We start from the raw sequence: 22,277 nt of genomic DNA on the forward strand, positions 1-22,277 counted from the left end.
AATTTGTAAGAAAAACTAAAAAAAAAGATCAATACAAATTGAAAGAAAAGTTCGGCCTAAACCTCGTCGTAGGAAAATCGCACCAAGTATTAATTTTATTTAATTTAAAAAAACTTAAACTAATTGTCTTTACGATAAGAGCTCTTGGCTGAGAATATGGAGTTTGATTACACCCGATCTTAGAAAGCCTTACTTCTTTTATATATGAAATATGATGAATAAAATGAATTTGAGCTAATTTATTCAAGTAATTTTTCAACCTGAATAGGTCTAGTATATTAACTAGTAGAACGCTGATGCAAATATTGACTAGTATGTCAACTGGTATTAGAATGATGCATACTGAGTGAGTAGTATGCCAACTGGTATGTTGATGTTGAATACACTGACTAGTATGTCAATTGGTAGGACCCTGATGGGTATGCTGACTAGTATGGCAATTGGTATAATGCTGGCGCAAAGGCTGACTAGTATGTCAATTGGTAGGACCCTGATGGGTATGCTGACTAGTGTGCCATCTGGTATAATGCTGGCGCAAAGGCTGACTAGTATGTCAATTGGTAGGACCCTGACGGGTATGCTGACCAGTATGTCATCTGGTATGATGTTGGTGTATATAATGACTAGTTTGTCAATTGGTATGATGCTGATGCAGAGACTGACAATTGATATTTCGTAGGACATCGCCGTGTTAAAAATACCAGTTGCTTATATGGAAAAAATACAGAACTCATACCAGTTGGAATTTTTGGCCAACTAGTATTCTTCTAGTATACAACTAGTTGGCTTGACTGCAGGGTAGCTGTGGGCACAGCTTTTTCGGATATATCGCAATTTTATATATTTTGTAACGGCCTCAAAGGGAAATGTTTCTCATTTATGAAAACTGTTGAGTACATTATTAAGTTAAGTGATGTTTTTCAAATTGAATACGCACACAATAGCAAGCAAGTTTGGGCATTTTTGGAGCAATACTTTTTTGAACTAAAGTCTGAAGATTTCCCCTGAGTTTCAAGTTTATTAAGTAAATTAGATTTGTCTTAAATAAAAAACAGAAAATATTCCAAAATGCCCAAACTTTCTTGCTTCTTGTATGACCAAAATTTCCTTAGTACAAGCGCTTTTATCAGCCACATCAAAGTTTACCATGGCGTGCCAGATATTTATAAATTTTTACGTAAATTCGAAAGTTGTGATCAAATTTTCACTAACATTTATAGTTTTAAAAAACATGTAGAAAAACACATAAAGGACCTTAATTTGAAACTAAGTATTGAAGTACCAAAACAAAATGTTGTTGAAGAAAGTGAAATGAATATTGAGCATTCAGCAAATAACTCAATTGAACAGTTCCGAACATTCAATTTAGATTTAAACAAGTAAGGAAGGTTAAGTTCGGGTGTAACCGAACATTACATACTCAGTTGAGAGCTATGGTGACAACATAAGGGAAAATAACCATGTAGGAAAATGAACAGAGGGAAACCCTGGAATGTGTATCAAATGAAAGGCATTAAAGAGTATTTTATGAGGGAGTGGGCCATAGTTCTATAGGTGGACGCCATTTAGGGATATAGCCATAAAGGTGGATCAGGGTTGGCTCTAGAATGCGTTTGTACGATATGGGTATCAAATGAAAGGTGTTAATGAGTATTTTAAAAGGGAGTAATCCTTAGTTCCATAGGTGGACGCCGTTTCGAGATATCGCCACAAAGGTGGACCAGGGGTGATCCCAGAATTTGTTTGTACAATATGGGCATCAAACAAATGGTGTTAATGAGTACTTTAAAAGGGAGTGGGCCTTTTTTTTTTTCTCGGACGTTGTGGCAGCGCACTGCCCTCAAGTGGCCCGATGAAAGCAGGCTAATCCTGTTTTTTTTTGTTTTTTTAATTCATACATACTTATTTTTTTTTGTTTTTTTTTTTTTTTGTTTTTTTTTATTTTTATTTTTTTTTTTTGTATCCTAATTCTTATTTATGTGTTACTTATAATTTTTTTGTTACCGAGTCTTTGAGAGGCAGTGGCTTCTTAAGCGCCGAGATCTAAAACCGCTCAGCTACAGAGAAACTCATCAGCTGAGAAATATAGATTCACAAAATACAATAGACTAAAAGTATAAATATAATTTTTTAATTATTAAGAGAAGATAGAACCGTCTTTTTTTTGGCGAAGAGCGAGTCCGAAACATCAACTTATTCTCGAGTGAGAGTTATAAACTTCACACAAACATAGAAAAGGTTCGTGTAGTTAGAAATTGCTTCTGCATTGTTTAAGAATTATAGGTTTATAATGCCTTGAAACTCGGCATGGAACATTCAAGTTTACTTCGTTCAATAGAAATGGGCTTGAAATCGATCCATTTAAAAGTCTAGCCATAAATAGTACACCTAGCATTTCTCTACGACTTGCAAGGGTAGGAAGATTTGGTAGTTTTAATCGATTAGTGTAAGGAGGAAGATTATACGGAGAGTCCCATTGAAGATTTCTAAAGGCGAAAAGTAAAAACTGTTTTTGAATTGATTCTAGTCTATCCACATGAACTTGATAACGCGGATTCCAAATTATCGATCCATATTCTAATATCGGCTTCACCAATGATGTAAAAAGGGTTTTGGTAACGTAAGGATCACCAAACTCCTTTGCCCATCTCTTCACAAATGCTAAAACTCCTCTCGCTTTATTGACTGTGGCATTAATATGAGGGTTGAAACTAAGTTTGCAATTCATTGTAACTCCCAAGTCGACAAAAACATCAACGCTTTCCAGAGTTTGGCCATTAATTGTGTCGGAAGCTGGCTGTATGTTCCCACGTGAAAAACACATGGATCTACATTTTTCTACGTTGAGTGGCATAAAAATCGCATTACACCAAGTAACTAAACGATTTAAATCCGCCTGGAGTACAGAACGTTCTTCAACCGACGCGTATGACTTAAAAAGTTTTACGTCGTCGGCATACATTAAAATTTTAGAATATTTTATAGTTGTGGAAACATCGTTTATAAAGATCGAAAACAGAATAGGACCGAGATGGCTGCCCTGAGGCACACCAGAGGGAACATCGATGACATTCGAACAAATTTTTTTAAAAAATGACTCTTTGAGTTCTACCGGAAAGATAGGAGGAGATCCAGCGAGTTAGGCCAGGTTGAAAACCAAGCAATTCGAGTTTATAAACAAGTAATGAGTGGCGTACTTTGTCGAATGCTTTGCTCAAATCAGTGTGTATAACGTCGGTATAATGATTGCTTCTAAACCCATTAAAGACGTGAGTTGTAAATTCAAGCAAATTGGTTGTGGTTGATTTGGCTCTACAAAAGCCATGCTGAGAACTATCTATCAATATAGAAATCGAAAATGTAAGGTGATTAGTAACGATTGCTTCGAAAAGCTTAGGGATAGCGTAGAGCTTTGCTATTCCACGATAGTTTTCAATAGACGACCTGCTTCCTTTTTTATGGAGTGGGATAAGAAAAGAGTCCTTCCAAGCCATCGGGAAAATGCCATTTTGTAAAGAGAGGTTAAACAGATCTGTAAGGGGCTGGTAAATGTATTCCGCACATTTTTTAAGAAAACATGTTGGGATCAAATCGGGACCGTATTTGAAAGATTTTTTTAGGGTCTTTAGATGTAGTAGAACATCTCCAGGCAGCAAATGTGGGGCATATATTGAGTTACTAGAATGGAGCTCATACGGATAATTTGTAGGTGATGAATCAACCACAGCAGAGTAATTAGAGTGAAAGAATTGAGCGAAGAAGTTTGCAATCTCTTGATCGTCGCTGGAAATGCTATTTCTAAACTTCATGGCAGAAGGAAATCCGTTAGTTCTGCGTTTAGAATTTACGAAATCATAAAAAGACTTCGGGTGGCAAATAATGTTTCTTTTAATTTTACATATGTAAGCTTTATAACACTTTTTATTAAGTTCAAAATACTTATGACGGAAAATAGCGTACTGTGCATAATGAGAATGTAAACCGGTTCTCTTATATAATTTGAATAAACGTGATTTCTTATTTTTTAAAGCTTTTAAATCTTTAGTAAACCAGGCTTGCACTGGTTCAATGTACGAGCATTTGCGTTTGGGCACATGTTTTTCAAATAAAGTATAAATGGTTTTATTAAAATGTAAAACGTTTTCCTCTACATCCTCTTTATATCGAGGCCAAGTTATCTCAGAAAGCTCTTTATTTAAATTGTTGAATTTAGTTTTGGAAAAATCAAAGCATCTGGTAGAGGCACATGTTTTGTTAGTGCAGCCGACTTCGTTGCTTATGATTTCGTAAGTTATCTCAAGAGAAGGATGGTAAGCGTCTTCTGACAAAACAAGAGGTTCACACCGATTTATAGAGAATTTAGATATGTCGTCAAGAAATGCTAAGTCTAAGAATTTTCCATACTTATTTGGAAAGAAGTTGCTCTGATTAAGGCAAAGATCAGTAATTCCATCCAAAAAGTCATTGTTTTGCATCTTGGATTATACGGGGACAATATTGTGATCAACGGTATTCCAAGATATATGTGGCAGGTTAAAGTCGCCTAAAACAATCATTGAGTCCGTGGACTTTATCATCGAACTGACTGATTGTAACAATGAAATATGGTGCATATACACTGATAGATCAGAAGACGGTGGAATATAGCAAACTAAGTAAATATGACCCCGGTCTAGTAAGATTCGGATGCATTTAAACTCGATGGAATCAACTTCGGCTAAATTAACATCTTCAGATGGAATTGAATAATGTACAGCTAGCAAGACACCACCTCCGGTCCTATTTAAGAGATCATTTCTATAGGTCTGATACTCACCACAAAAAATTTCGGAATTTAAAACATTGGGTTTCAGCCATGTTTCGGTAAAAGCAATAATATTATAGTTACAGTGAATGGTTTTCCAATATAAGTCAGTTAATTTAGTATTTAAGCCTCTAACGTTTTGATAGTAAATGCTTAAGCAAGATATTAAATTAAGTTTTTTGGATCGGAACTTTGAGGAGGAATTTTTGCTACATTTTGAGTAATCTCAATAGTCTTATGCACAAATTCGCGAACAAAAGCCCCTGGCGGCCAAAATGCGCTGTCCAAAAGTTTATCAAAATCTTCTGAGTAGACATCAATTCTAAATGAAGAAATGTTCCTTTCGTAATTAAATTTAAATTTTCTTAAAGTCATGCCGTCAGCCTTAATTTTCGAAGTGACATAAGACTTGATATCCTCAACGGAAGTATCCTTGTCAAAGCGAGATACAAAAATCGATTTTTTGAGCGGGAATACAACCAGCTTCTTAGCCGGTGCTACTGAATAAGAAGTCACAGATTGAGAAGTTAAAGTTTCAGAAGTTACAGTTTGAGGCTCTAAGATTTTTTCCGCGGCCTTAGAAGTGGATGGAACCACAGCTTGCGGATTAGAGGAAGCCAAGTCTATGAGCTCCACTTGCCTTAGTTTTATAGGTGGATGCCGTTTCGAAATATCGCCATAAAGGTGGACCAGGGGTGACTCTAGAATGTGTTTGTACGATATGGGTATCAAATTAAAGGTATTAATGAGGGTTTTAAAAGGGAGCGGTGGTTGTTGTATAGGTGGTCGCCTTTTCGAGATATCGCCATAAAGGTGGACCAGGGGTGACTCTAGAATGCGTTTGTACGATATGGGTATCAAATGAAAGGTGTTAATGAGTGTTTTAAAAGGGAGTGGGCCTTAGTTCTATAGGTGGACGCCGTTTCGAAATATCGCCATAAAGGTGGACAAGGGGTGACTCGAGAATGTGTTTGTACGATATGGGTATCAAATTAAAGGTATGAATGAGGGTTTTAAAAGGGAGTGGTGGTTGTTGTATAGGTGATCGCATTTTCGAGATATCGCCATAAAGGTGGACCAGGGGTGACCCTAGAATTTGTTTGTACAATATGGGTATCAAAAGAAAGGTGTTAATGAGTATTTTAAAAGGGAGTAATCCTTAGTTCCATAGGTGGACGCCGTTTCGAGATATCGCCATAAAGGTGGAGCAGGGGTGACCCTAGAATTTGTTTGTACAATATGGGTATCAAAAGAAAGGTGTTAATGAGTATTTTAAAAGGGAGTAATCCTTAGTTCCATATGTGGACGCCGTTTCGAGATATCGCCATAAAGGTGGGCCAGGGGTGACCCTAGAATTTTTTTGTACAATATGGGTATCAAACGAACGGAGTTAATGAGTATTTTAAAAGGGAGTGGGCCTTAGTTCTATAGGTGGACCCCTTTTCGAGGTATCGCAATAAAGGTGGCCCAGGGGTGACTCTAGACTTTGTTTGTACGATATGGGTATCAAATGAAAGGTGTTAATGAGTATTTTTAAAAGGGAGTGGGCCTTCGTTCTATAGGTGTTCGCCTTTTCGAGATATCGCCATAAAGGTGGACCAGGGGTGACTTTAGAATATGTTTGTACGATATGGGTATCAAATGAAAGGTGTTAATGAGCATTTTAAAAGGGCGTGGGGCTTAGTTCTATAGGTGGACGCCTTTTCGAGATATCGCCATAAAGGTGGACCAGGGGTGACTCTAGAATGAGTTTGTACGATATGGGTATCAAATTAAAGGTATTAATGAGAGTTTTAAAAGGGAGTGGTGTGAAGGCGTTTTCCAGATATCGACCAAAATGTGGACCAGGGTGACCCAGAACATCATCTGTTGGATACCGCTAATTTATTTATATATTTAATACCTGCCAAGATTTTAAGGGTTTTTTATTTCGCCCTGCAGAACATTTTCATTTTCTTCTACTTAATATGGTAGGTGTCACAACCATTTTATAAAGTTTTTTCTAAAGTTATATTTCGCGTCAATAAAACAATCCAATTACCTTACCATGTTTCATCCCTTTTTTCGTATTTGGTATAGAATTATGGCATTTTTTCATTTTTCGTAATTTTCGATATCGAAAAAGTGGGCGTGGTCATAGTCGGATTTCGTTCATTTTTCACATCAAGATAAAGTGAGTTCAAGTAAGCACGTGAACTAAGTTCATTAAAGATATGTTGATTTTTGCTCAAGTTATCGTGTTAACGGCCATGCGGAAGGACAGACGGAAGACTGTGTATAAAAACTGGGCGTGGCATCAACCGATTTCGCCATTTTCACAGAAAACAGTTAGCGTCCTAAAAACTATGCCTCTATCAAATTTCAAAAGGATTGGTTAATTTTTGTTCGACTTATGGCGTTAAAAGTATCCTAGACAAATTAAATGAAAAAGGGCGGAGCCACGCCCATTTTGAAATTTTCTTTTATTTATGTATTTTCTTGCACCATATAATTACTGGAGTTGAATGTTGACATAATTTACTTATATACTCTAAAGATATTAAATTTTTTGTTAAAATTTTACTTAAAAATTTTTTTTTTAAAGTGGGCGTGATCCTTCTCCGATTTTGCTAATTTTTATTAAGCGTATATATAGTAATAGGAGTAACGTTCCTGCCAAATTTCATCATGATATCTTCAACGACTACCAAATTACAGCTTGCAAAACTTTTAAATTACCTTCTTTTAAAAGTGGGCGGTGCCACGCCCATTGTACAAAATTTTACTAATTTTCTATTCTGCGTCATAAGCTCAACTCATCTACCAAGTTTCGTCGCTTTAGCTGTCTTTTGTAATGAATTATCGCACTTTTTCGGTTTTTCGAAATTTTCGATATCGAAAAAGTGGGCGTGGTTATAGTCCGATATCGTTCATTTTTAATAGTGATCTGAGATAAGTGCTTAGGAACCTACATACCAAATTTCATCAAGATACCTCAAAATTTACTCAAGTTATCGTGTTAACGGACGGACGGACGGACGGACATGGCTCAATCAAATTTTTTTTCGATCCTGATTATTTTGATATAGGGAAGTCTATATCTATCTCGAATCCTTTATATATGTACAACTAACCGTTATCCAATCAAACTTAATATACCCTGTGAGCTCTGCTCAACTGAGTATAAACAAGTAAGTAAGGATAAGTTCGGGTGTAACCGAACATTACATACTCAGTTGAGAGCTGTGGAGACAAAGTAAGGGAAAATCACCATGTTGTAAAAAGAACCTAGGGTAACCCTGGAATGTGTTTGTATGACATGTGTATCAAATGGACGTTTCAAAGAGTATTTTAAGAGGAAGTGGGCCATAGTTCTATAGATGGACGCCATTTAGGGATATCGCCATAAAGGTGGACCAGGCCTGACTCTAGAATTTGTTTGTAGGATATGGGTATCAAATGAAAGGTGTTAATGAGTATTTTAAAAGGGCGTGGGCCTTAGTTCTATAGGTGGACGCCTTTTCGAGATATCGCCATAAAGGTGGACCAGGGGTGACTCTAGAATTTGTTTGTACGATATGGGTATCAAATGAAAGGTGTTAATGAGTATTTTAAAAGGGCGTAGGCCTTAGTTCTATAGGTGGACGCCTTTTCGAGATATCGCCATAAAGGTGGACCAGGGGTGACTCTAGAATTTGTTTGTACGATATGGGTATCAAATGAAAGGTGTTAATGAGTATTTTAAAAGAGCGTCGGCCTTAGTTCTATAGGTGGACGCCTTTTCGAGATATCGCCATAAAGGTGGACCAGGGGTGACTCTAGAATTTGTTTGTACAATATGGGTATCAAACGAAAGGTGTTATTAAGTGTTTTAAAAGGGAGTGGGCCTTAGATCTATGGGTGGACCCCTTTTCGGGATATCGCCATAAACGTGGACCAGGGGTGACTCTAAAATGCGTTTGTACAATATGGGTATCAAATGAAAGGTGTTAATGAGAATTTTAAAAGGGCCCAGGGGTGACTCTAGAATTTGTTTGTACGATATGGGTATCAAATGAAAGGTGTTAATGAGTATTTTAAAAGGGCGTGGGCCTTAGTTCTATAGGTGGACGCCTTTTCGAGATATCGCCATAAAGGTGGACCGGGGTGACTCTAGAATTAGTTTGTACGATATGGGTACCAAATAAAGGTGTTAATGAGTATTTTAAAAGGGAGTGGGCCTTAGTTCTATGGGCAAAACTGGCTTTTTTTTGAAATGTTTGTATGGTGAACTCCCAGGGTGGTTCCAGGGGGTGTGCCACTGGCATCTGTGGGTCGGGCCTCCAAAGTTAGTGGGGTCGGTCATACATTTGGACTCGATTGGAACACTTTAAATGGGTCAAAGTGGGATTTTTCAAAATTTACCCCTACCTTGGGGGGGGGACATCAGAATTCGTTTCAGAGGTATGGTTCCTTCGGCAAAGTTTCTTATTTTCATCCCTAGAATATGATTTTCACAGAGCAATGGGCGATTTTTTTGCCTCCCCACAAATCGACCCGCCCTAATATATATAGTATATTTATATATATTTTCGCGATTTCAGCCGCATTTGAACAGCTATAAACTTCAAATTTCACCAAATGCTTACGTATATAGCATATATTGTTGTCTGAAAAAATCATAGAGATCGGTGATATATATAGTATATATCTCATACAACCGATTGTTCATATAAGAAACTTTTCGCACTTTCTGCCCCATTTTAACAGCTATAAGCTTCAAATTTCACCACTTGCTTACGTATTTAGCGTATATTGTTATATGAAAAAACCATAGAGATCGGTGATATATATAGTATATATCTCATACAACCGATTGTTCAGATAAGAAACTTTTCGCACTTTCTGCCCCATTTTAACAGCTATAAGCTTCAAATTTCACCAGTTGCTTACGTATATAGCATACATATTTGTGTCAAAAAATCAAAGAGATCGGTGGTATATAGAGTATATATATGGTGGTATATATTGTATATATATATAGTATATATATATATATATTCGCAATTTCAGCCGCATTTTAACAGCTAGAAACTACAAATTTCACCAAATGCTTACGCATATAGCATATATTGTTGCCTGAAAAAATTATGGAGATAGGTTGTATATATAGTATATATATGGTGGTATATATTGTATATACATAGTATATTTATATATATTTTCGCAATTTCAGCCGCATTTTAACAGCTAGAAACTTCAAATTTCACCAAATGCTTGCGTATATAGCATATACTGTTGTCTGAAAAAATCATAGAGATCGGTGATACATATAGTATATACATATCTCATACAACCGATTGTTCAGATAAGAAACTTTTCGCATTTTCTGCCACATTTTAACAGCTATAAGCTTCAAATTTCACCAATTGCTTACGTATATAGCATATATTATTGTGTGAATAAATCCTAGAGATCGGTGGTATATATTGTATATATATGGTGGTATATATTGTATATATATATATATATTTTCAATTTTTGTTGTTATATCGGCCTACTGATTTGTAAGATCGCGGGTTCGAATCGAGCCCAAGGCCGAACAATAATTTTTTATCATTATTATTGTTATGATAAATTTTTTCTTATTTGAAAAAATTTTTAAATTAGAATAGAAGAAAGAAAAAATTTAGACAACTGCCAAAGCTCGTTGTATAGATCCATTTCGGGAACTGCTAAATTCCTTCATCGGCAACGTTTAGGCGCCGCTGCTAGTCCAATTTTCACATCCATTCTGCAACAGATGTCGCAGTGTTGTGAATATCAATTGGCACGAACCAGAATAGAAGTAGGATTAATGAAGACAAACAAAAAACTGCTGTGATGGCTGAATGGTTATAGCAGCGGCGCCTAAACGTTGCCGATGAAGGAATTTAGCAGTTCCCGAAATGGATCTATACAACGAGCTTTGGCAGTTGTCTAAATTTTTTCTTTCTTCTATTCTAATTTAAAAATTTTTTCAAATAAGAAAAAATTAATCATAACAATAATAATGATAAAAAATTATTGTTAGGCCTTAAGCTCGTTTCGAACCCGCGATCTTATATATATTTTCGCAATTTCAGCCGCATTTTAACAGATATAAGCTTCAAATTTCTCCAGTTGCTTACGTATATAGCATATATTGTTGTGTCGAAAAATCATAGAGATCGGTGGTATATATTGTATATATATGGTGGTATATATTGTATATATATATAGTATATATATATTTTTTTTTCGCAATTTTAGCTGCATTTTAACAGCTAGAAACTTCAAATTTCACCAAATGCTTGCGTGTATAGCATATATTGTTGTCTGAAAAAATCATAGAGATCGGTGGTATATATAGTATATATATATACAACCGATTGTTCAGATAAGAAACTTTTCGCACTTTCTGCCCCATTTTAACAGCTATAAGCTTCAAATTTCACCAGTTGCTTACGTATATAGCATATATTGTTGTGTGAAAAAATCATAGAGATCGGTGGTATATATAGTATATATATTTATTTATTTATTTATTTATCAGTCTACAAATTAAACAATTATACAGACCAAATATACCGACACTTAATTCTCAGATGTAATACACGATATAAACACCCTGCAGTCAAAAGCCAAAGTAGTCAGCAAACATTCTAGTTCATTGACTAGAATTTTGTGGGTTCATTCATACTAGTCAGCTTTTGAATATTTCATTGACTATAATTTTGTGGTGTTATTCATACTAGTTAGTGTATGAGTAGTTAATTGACTAGAATTGTGTGGCGTTCACCATACTGGTCAGTTTTAGAATGGTTCATTGGCTATAATTTTGTGGTGTTATTAATACTAGTTAGTATTTAAATAATTAATTTGACTAGAAATTCGTCTGTCGGCTCGAGGAAATGCGCGAGTGCTTTCTGTAGCCAATTTGCAATGCATACTTCAGATGACAATGCTAGATATCGTCCAAATCAACGGGCACATAAACACAAGCATGACGAGTCAACCCTCACCGTTACCTCAGCAGAGGTTAAAGAAGTTATTGAAAAGGCCAAGCCATCCATATCAATAGTCCCAGACGGAAGACCTATACCGATGCCAAAACACCTGTGCCATGAGGGCATCAGTAGCCTAGGACATTTTTTCTACTTGTCGTTAAAAGCCTATGCCTTTCCAGAATAACTGAGAAAGACCGGAAATCCAGCCAGTATCTACCGATTTATCCCTTTAGTCAGTAACGAAAACGTTTAAAGCCGTTATGATTCCCTCAATTAAATGAAATTGTTCGGTTATCCAGCCATAAGCATGACTTGCGTAAAGTGCACATCACTACCACCATTCTGAACTCCATTAACAGTCATAACAGGACGGTGCTAGTGCAGCTTGGCCTGTTTTTACACAGTCAACCACTACTGGTTCGTCCCTTCTCCGTTAGATAGATAGATAATTTATTGAGGATTGCACTGCGACCTGTGGTCAGCACCTCATCCCATCCGACTTCCATGATGAACCCTAGCAGTTCTCGTGGCTTGAGGGATTTAATGTGGGAATTTTCTGGCCATGGTGAACCCATAAACTTATCCCTGCGTCTTGAGATTGCGTCACATTCGTGTGTTATTCCGTTACTTGTTAGTTTTCATATATATGTACGTATTTTTATTAAAATTTATAACAAAGTATAATGTATTGAAGTGATAAATTTTAAAGTTATATACATATGTATATATATACATACCTTTAATATATATGAAATATAATGAATACCATAAATTTGAGCTAATTTATCAATTTTCAAGTAATTTTTCAACCCAACTAAGACTAGTATATTAAATAGTAGGATGCTGATGCAAATATCGACTAGTATGTCAACTGTTATTACATTGATGCATAGACTTAGTATGCCAACTGGTATGTTGATGTTGAATACACTGACTAGTATGTCAATTGGTATGATATTGGTGTATATAATAACTAGTATGCCATCTGGTATAATGCTGGAGCAAAGGCTGACTAGTATGGTGATTGGTATGAGTCTAATGGGTATGCTGACTAGTATGTCATCTGGTATGATGTTGGTGTATATAATGACTAGTTTGTCGATTGGTATGATGGTGATGCAGAGGCTGGCAAATTTCGTAGGACATCACCGTGTTAAAAATACAGTTGGTAATATGGAAAAAAGGCAGGACTCACACTAGTTGAGATTTTTGGCAAACTGGTATTCTTCTAGTATACAACTAGTTGGTTTGACTGCAAGGCAACATAAGCAGTCATCAATTTTAAAGTAATATTTAAACAGTATTTAATTAAACGCTTGACAATTTCAATTAAAAACTTAGAAGTAAGCAAAAGTTAAAATGTTGTAAATGTGTTAAAATATACTCATGAAGGAGGTAGTAAATAATAATTTATGAAATTGGCAATAAAGCCAATTAAGAGTAGATAAAATATATACAGAATAAAATTTATACAGAGTAAATTTGATTGCATACATATAAAAATAATGATCACAACGCAATTTTGCAAACAAGTTTCAAGCAACTGGTACTTCAGATTTGAAACAGAGGGTTGAACAGTATATCACGGTTTAGCGTTCTTTGCTTCATTTCGAATTACAAATTTAATGTAGTTAAAAGGAATTTTTTAATACCAAGAAACGAGTCGCAGACGTCTACATTTTTACAGTGTTTATTAAAATCACGACATAAACAGTGAAGTGGTTCGTGCATTTCATAATTCGACCTGCATGTAGCTACAAAAATTGATTGAAAATGTCTAGATGGCCTAATAGGAACGTTAAACTTAATTTCACCAAGCAAAAATTGACTATTTATTGACCCTCTTATTAATTTAACAATAAATAAGACGCCAAGTATCTCCCTGCGGCTCTGCAATGTGGGCATCTGCATTAGTTTTAACCAGGCATGCTTAACGAACGAAACGATATCATTTCGTTACGATAATCAACGTTAATAAACGAAACGAAGTCATTTCGTTTCGTTTATTAACGTTAAGAACGACAAATTAACGTTAATTTGACGATCTTAACGTTAATAAACGAAACGAAGTGACTTCGTTTCGTTTATTAGCGTTGATTATCGTAACGAAATGATATCGTTTCGTTCGTTAAGCATGCCTGGTTTTAACCGGTTGGCTTTAAAGCGAAAAACAAAAATTGTTTCTGGACCGATTCCAGCTTGTCAGAATGAACCTGATAACGCGGATTCCAAATTATTGAAGCACTAGCAGACCCGACAGACGTTGTTCTGCCATAAATTTGGTCTATCTCCATACATTTTAATAAACTTTTTCCGTCTAACTCTGCCCCCCCCCCCCCCTACCCACCTCACTTTTTCTTAATCCTTTTATTCACTCCTCCCTCCGTCTTTTCGCTTCATCTATCTCTATTTTCGTCTCACTCTATCTCTTTCTCAGTCTCCTTCTGCTTCCGTCTTTTCTCTTCTCTAAAGTTTTTCCCATTCTTCTTCATCCCTTATTACCAGGCAAATCGAATAGGACGTACATATGTAAATAGTTATGTGGGTATTATTATACTCAGTCGAGCAGAGCTCACAGAGTATATTAACTTTGATTGGATAACGGTTGGTTGTACAGGTATAAAGGAATCGAGATAGATATAGACTTCCATATATCAAAATCATCAGTATCGAAAAAAAATTTGATTAAGGCATGTCCGTCCCTCCGTCCGTCTGTCCGTTAACACGACAACTTGAGTAAATTATGAGATATCTTAACGAAATTTGGTATGTAGATTCCTGGGCGCTCGCCTCAGATCGCTATTTAAAATGAACGATATCGGACTATAACCACGCCCACTTTTTCGATATCGAAAATTTCGAAAAATCGAAAAATTGCGATAATTCATTACCAAAGAGGGATAGAGCGATGAAACTTGGTAGGTGCGTTGAACTTATGACGGAGAATAGAAAACAAGTAAAATTGTGGACAACGGGCGTGGCACCGCCCAATTTTAAAAGAAGGTAATTTAGAAGTTTTGCAAGCTGTAATTTGTCAGTCGTTGAAGATATCATGATGAAATTTGGCAAGAACGTTACTCTTATTACTATGTGCATGCTTAATAAAAATTAGCAAAATCGGAGAACGACCGCGCCCACTTTTAAAAAAAAATTGTTTTTTAAGTCAAATTTTAAAAGAAAAGTTAATATATTTACAGTATATAAGTAAATTATGTCAACATTTAACTCCAGTAATGGTACGGTGCAACAAAATACAAAAATAAAAAATTTTTAAAATGGGCGTGGCTCCGCCCTTTTTCATTTAATTTGTCTGTTCGCTGGCTTGAACAGTTGTTGACGGAACACTTAGCGAGGTGTTATCAAGACCCAACAACAACGACGGCTTAACACGACTATAATTTTCTAATGGCAGGAACTCTAAGTGAGCAAAACCGGCTTTTTAAAATGATTGTGCTGGCAAATCAAGGGTACGAAGGGTACACACGTTTCGAATATTATAGGTTGATGCGGAATTTTTGCCTCTTATTTCCAGGTTTACCTTCGATGACTCCTTGGTTGTGCAGTTTTCGCCACACCATTGAAGCGTTAGTGGCTGTCTCCGACCTTTGAGACCCAAACGTTTAGCTAAGTTATCTTATATCAAGGATACGGCTGATCCCTCATCCACCATGACGAAAACGTCTACACTACCGTTCGGCCCCATTAGCGTTACCGGAACGTATTTAAAAAAATGACCACTTTCCCGGTCGACATCTCTACAGTTTAGCACTGGCTTGTAGCAGCTGTATTTTGAGGCAAACTCGAATTTTCGTGCAGGCTATGATGATGGTATCGGCGGCAACCATCAACGTCACACATTCTTTTTGAACGGCATTTGTCTGTGCTATGACCCTTACGTAGACACGAGAAGCAAAGCTGCTTACCTTTTACTTTTTCCCAACGATCGTGCACGCTCTAACTCTGCTATGGCATTTGGCACATCATTAGGATATATTAGCATGGATGCAACAGTTTCCTTGGCACGACCAACTAGGCATTTATGCAAGCGCATTAAATTCTGGCAATTGCTGTAGTGAAATGCCTGCGTTGTGTCCTTGAAATTCCCTAAGAACAGTGGCCATTCGTCAGGATTGCCCGAAAAACTTGGCAGGTCATATAATTTTGTCACCGATTCATTGCTTGCCAAGACCTCGGCCGCTCTGATAGTGACACTGGTGAACTTTGCTGCGTTGCTTCTACAAGATGTGGTTGTGGTACTTGTTGCGCCTCCCGTTCTATATTGCTTCGCAAACGCTCAACATCCCGCTGGATTTCTTCAGTCGCCACCCTCAGCTTTGATACTGCATTGGTAAGTACATTCAGACTCTCTACAATTGAGGCAAGATGAGTTTGTTATGCTTCTACGGCTCCCTCCGCATTCTCCTCTGGATCATGTTGAGTACTGTCCTGGCTCCGGAAATTATACCCGTTGCCTCCCGGCGTGTTGCTCATATATTGTGTTAGACGGTGCGATTAAATTTGTATTACACAAAATTTCGGACGACAATAAGACGAATTATTTTATAAGTATTAATTGCGGTGAACAACAATTATATTTTTTACCGGCACGTACGACAATTATTAAACGATAACACTCAATTTTCTTTTCATGGCACGATATCTATTTTAGCAATCATACAGAATTTTTCTATTTCGCGGCAACTGTACGCGACTTTAGCCAAAAAATTTTCCGTTTTACAAAAATCCGTAACTCGAACGATATCCAACAGCCAATCACAGTAGTTTGGAGAACAGTTAATTTGGAAAGATGATGTTATTGCAATTTTACTTTATTGAAATGTATAGGAAAAACGGTTCACAAAACAATAAGAATTTAAAGGTATATATGTATGGCAGTTTCTTTCCTTGGCTGTTGATGTGGTCTCTGTGTTGGCTGTTGGCTTAGACTTTGCCCTCTTCTTTTGTTGTGGTGGTATTTATATTTGCGCTGAAAGGAAACAATGTTGCGCATATGATTGAATACGATTTAAAATTTGAATGCACAGGGTGCCATCACAGAGTGGATACTGCAATTATACTTATGTGTCGCCAACAAAACTAAATCAACCGTTTCGTATATTTTTTGTTGCTCTATATGCAACGCGATATTTCTAGCAAGGTGGAGTGAAACCGTTCCACCTGGCCATTGCTTTCACTGTGGAGGGTGGGTATAAAAAATTGCTTTATAGAAAAATTTTCTCTTAGCTCTTAGTAAGCTCTTAATTAGGTCTGAATGAAACGCTTTTTCATTGTCAGAAACGATTGTTTTGGTATTAATGAGTATCAGTAAAATTTCCAACAGGGCATATTTAATGTCAACTGAGGATCTAGATGTAATGGGTTTAACTATAGCAAACTTGGATAATTTATCAACGCATTTTAGAAAATGGTATTTACCGGTCATAAAAATATCCATGTGAAGGATTTCTCCTGGAAGGTGAGGGATAGGAGTTTAACCTATTCCAGGATCAAGTGGTTTCCGCTGGTATTTATTTTCAAGGCATATTTTACAATTTGCAATCATCGCTTGCAACATTTTTTTCATTTTTGGGAAGAAGTATTCTCGAGAACGGCGGCCACCGTGGTGTGATGGTAGCGTGCTCCGCCTATCACACCGTATGCCCTGGGTTCAACTCCCGGGCAAACCAACATCAAAATTTTAGAAATAAGATTTTTCAATTAGAAGAAAATTTTTCTAAGCGGGGTCGCCCCTCGGCAGTGTCTGGCAAGCGCTCCGATTGTATTTCTGCCATGAAAAGCTCTCAGCGAAAACTCATCTGCCTTGCAGATGCCGTTCGGAGTCGGCATAAAACATGTAGGTCCCGTCCGGCCAATTTGTAGGGAAAAATCAAGAGGAGCACGACGCAAATTGGAAGAGAAGCTCGGCCTTAGATCTCTTCGGAGGTTATCGCGCCTTACATTTATTTTTTTTTTTTTATTCTCGAGATATTTGTTGGAAATTTTCGTACAAACCACGATGAGCACGGTTATGTTCCGCTGCCATTGTTTCTAACTGGTCTTCTTTGTTGACCAATTCTATGACGAGAATTTCGGTATGGATAAATTTAACGCCTGGAAATGTTAACTTTAGGGTATTTTCTATCAATGCTAAAGTCGGGAGGTCACAGTGAATACCGTTGGTAACATTGGGGTTAATAACAGACTCTTCACTGTGAACACTTTCGCTTTTCTCAGTAGAATTTAAGTTGTGACAGTATTGTCTGGAGAGCGCATCTGCAACTTTGTTATCTTTTCCAGGTTTTTAGTGAAATGTAGGTGAAAATTCTTCTATAAAGGCTTTCCATCTTTTCATTTTGGCATTCGGATTGTTATCCGAAATGGCAAATATGAGTGGCTGGTGATCTGTGAAAATATTTATGTTTTTTATTCCATATAAATAATGCCGAAGTATTTTCAGTGCCCACACAATCGCAAGCAGCTCACGTTCATTGGTTGCATAGTTTTGTTCACAAGGTGATAGTGTTCGTGAAATCGTGGTGATTGGGCGACCGTTTTGGTATAAAACCACACCCAGTGCACTAGACGAAGCATCGGTTGTTAGCTCAAATGGTCGGCTATAATCCGGTTATTGTAGTAAAACGTCGTCGGAAGCTAGCACCTGTTTTATCTTTTCAAACGATTGGAGTGCTTCTGAACTGAGAATGATTTTTACGCTTTTTGACCTATGTGCACCGACGTTCCCATTCTCACCTCGAAGATATGCAGTCAGAGGTTTGACTATAGCAGCATAGTCTCTTACAAAACGTCGATAGTATCCAGATAAGCCGAGGAACGACCGTAATGCTCGAAGGGTTTTAGGGGGTTCGTAATTAATAATATCGTGCACTTTATCTGGACAAGTTTTTATACTCCTTTCGGATACTATAAACCCCAAAAACTCTACCTCCGTTTTGAAAAACTTTGATTTTTAAGGTGATACTCTCATCCCCGCTTTCTCTAATTTTTTAAGAGCATTATCTATGTCTCTTAAATGAGACTCTTCATCGGGAGAATAAATAATTATATGGTCCACATAAACATGACAAAATTTTCCTATACCTTCTCGTAAAACGTCGTATATTTCCCTTTGAAATACGCTGGGCGCATTTCTCAATCCAAAAGGCAACCAACAGAATGCGTACTTTCCTTTATTAATTATTGCTCAACGCCGTTTTTTGCATATCCTCCTCACACATGATAATTGGTGAAAACCTGACTTGAGATCTAAAGTAGTGAAGTATTTAGATTTTCCTAAATTAGCTAAAATTACGGAAGTATCGGGTATTGGGTACCGATCAGGAATAGTTTTTTCATTGATCTTCCCAAAGTCTATCACTATGCGCAACTTCGGCTTTCCATTCTCATCGAGGCCTTTTTTTGATACCACGTGAACTGGTGAATTATAGGGCGAACATGACTTTCTAATAATGCCATCTTTGAGAAGTGTTTCAATTTCCTTGTTAATAAACGAAGCCACTGAAATAGGGTACGGATAACTTTTACTGTATATTGGTTCATTAGTAGTTGTTTGTTGTTGGATTCTTCCCTTCACGGAGGTGTTGTATGGCAACGCTCTATCTGGATCAGCAAAAGCGGTTACATTGGTATTAATTATCTGACGAAATTGAGCTTCAAAACTAGATGGAACTGAGTCGGTCTCTATTGTTATTAAAGTGACCTGGTCACTTAAGAGATATTGTAATTTAACTTTGCCATTCGGATAAAGTAAACACTCTGTCAGTGACGATATTTGCTTAATTTTCCTGAGAAACTCGTACCCTATGATACCGTCGAACATATTTAAATTTGGAAGTAAGAAAAATGTTGAGGTATGGTCTAGAATATTAATTAAGCATTTTTTATTAATGATATGCGTACCATTAATAGACTTCAAACGGAACGGCTTTTCTAAAAGTTTAACACCTTGGAGAAATAAAAAATTTTTTATATAATTTTTCGACGTACCTGTATCAATTAAAATACGAAGCTCCTGCCCGTTCTTAGTTGTTTTAGTAATATACGACAGGAGCGGAATTAGTTTAAAAAGTTTATTACGTCATACTGATCTTCAATATCATCTCCCTCTTCGCGACTATAATAACTATTGTGTGGATCATATTCACGTTTGTAGCAATCCCTACACTCGACACCTTCACGTGCTTGCTTCACCCTTACACCCTATGTTGTCATTATTTGAAAAATATTTTAATTCATCAGGCGTAAAGTTAATTTTCTGAGCCTTTTTAATTGGTACTTGGTCGGAATTCGATTGCTCCCGAGCTCGTTTATACGCCACTTGCTGGTTCGAATTTGGATTCTGTGTATGTGTGTAAATATTAGGCTTAGAAAAATGTTTGCTATGCTGCTGCTGTAGCATATTCGGATAGGTGGAATGATTACGTTGTCTGTAAAATGATGAACTATTATCAACTTCCATAGGAGTTGGCATAGGCGTAACATTAGAGTAGGGTCGTTGTTGGTATTGTGACAGTGGTGCTTTTGATTTGTTAGGTTTTAATGTGTTACCCATTGCGAATGATTGCGCAAAGTCATATCGCATATGACTCGTTTGGAGTTCTTGTGCGACTGCATGAGCAGATGGAAGATCTTTCGGCCTTGCTGAAAAGAGTATGTCACACATAGGGCGACGAAGCCCAGATATGAAGAGGCGCAATGCATTCTCCCTGGCACGATCATTAAGAGCTGCAATAACTTCACTATTTCCACTATGAGTCATAATTTGCTTATTGATTACACTGGTCGACGGCCAAAATTTACCAGAGCCGCCGTTATGAAATTCGTATGTAAAACCACCCCCTGATTTCGAAAATCGAGTTCATTTTTGATTCTATGGTACCGTTTTTGAGATATTTGCAATTTACCGTTATTCGAAAAAACCAAAAAGATGGCTCCATTTAATTACGGGTCAAGCAATTGCAAATAAGTTTACAGAATCGGAAAGACGATAAAATTTGCTATAAATTCACCATACATTGTTTTTTGCTCAACCATATAGTTTTCGAGATATTAGCTCATAATTTCAGATTTTTGTTTTTTTTTTTATGAAAAAATATGAAAAAAATTACTTTTTGCGAGGGCAGCATTCCAAACCACAACTTTTTTTCCAAATATTTTTTATCTACGTAAAGCTCTGTTTAATTAGAAAAAAGATAAGCTATCATCGAAGAAAATCGATGCAAAACTACGTAAGTTATAAGCGAACAAATAAAAATACCCAGGTTGCGCAACTTCAATGTATGTATACATACATATATAAAAGGTATAAAGTGCAAATGGGATATTATCCGGATAAACGAATAACACCATAGCAATGATAATACTTTTTCTTTAAATAAATCAAATAGTACTTTTAATACTCGAATTGTTTTATAGTAGGTGAGTGGTTGCATCGAAAGGAAGAGTGGTTGGTTTCGAAACCTGCTGTAGGCATGTAGTTATTAACATGTATTTCCGTCACTTATGGGTAAGTATGCAGGTAGATTTTCAAAATTATTAGACACAGAAAATTTTTAAAGCCTACATCTAAAGCAGGTAGTATTTTCTTTTCCCGACTTCGTATAAAAAGGAACCTTTCTGTCTAGGTAAGATTTAATTTTTTCAATTTTATTCTTGTTCCGAGTATAAATATGAGTTAATACGCCTTTAAACTTCATAACATCTGCAAGGCTCGCCGGAGATAGTTCAGTTCATAAGTCAAATTACAAAACCGTGATTTATTAAAAAAAAAAAAATAAAATGAGTAAAAGTACGCGAGAATTTGAGTGTAATAACGATCCAGATATGTTCTGTTTCATGTGTGACCAATATACTATCATAAGGCGACGACGAGTGTTCTCAGATCATATCAAAACTTTATACTCCAAGTATTTTGGCATTGAGCCTAAAAATGCTGAAAAACCATGGACACCAAACACTTTGTGTACATCGTGTCGAGTAGAATTGATTCAGTCGGAATCAGGACAACAAATAAAATTTGATACACCAATGATATGGAGAGAACCTACTTGCCATTCAATAGAGTGTTATATTTGTAAAACAAAAGTACTTAGCGTTGGAAGATCAAGAAGAGTAACCTATGCCAGCGTACCTACAGCGACATTATCAGTACTACATTCAACGGCAGTTGCGGACCCAGTTCCATTGTCAACAGTAATATCTGAGTGCGGGGAATCAAGTTGTACTGAATTTCACATGGGAAACGAGAGAAACGTTCTGTCACAAGCGCAACTTAATGATTGGATAAGAGATTTGGAACTATCCAAGGAAAAGGCCGAGATCCACACTTCTCGTATGCAACAATTTAAATTTGTGTCATCCGATGTTAAGGTGATATATTGTAGAACTCTTCACGAACCATTTTCCAAACACTATACCAAGAAAGACAGTATATGATATTGCAACGACATTCCTGGTTTATTCAAAGAGTT

Source organism: Eurosta solidaginis, unplaced genomic scaffold (genome assembly GCF_040869045.1).
Source record: "Eurosta solidaginis isolate ZX-2024a unplaced genomic scaffold, ASM4086904v1 ctg00001086.1, whole genome shotgun sequence".
In the NCBI taxonomy this organism is placed as follows: Eukaryota; Metazoa; Arthropoda; class Insecta; order Diptera; family Tephritidae; genus Eurosta; species Eurosta solidaginis.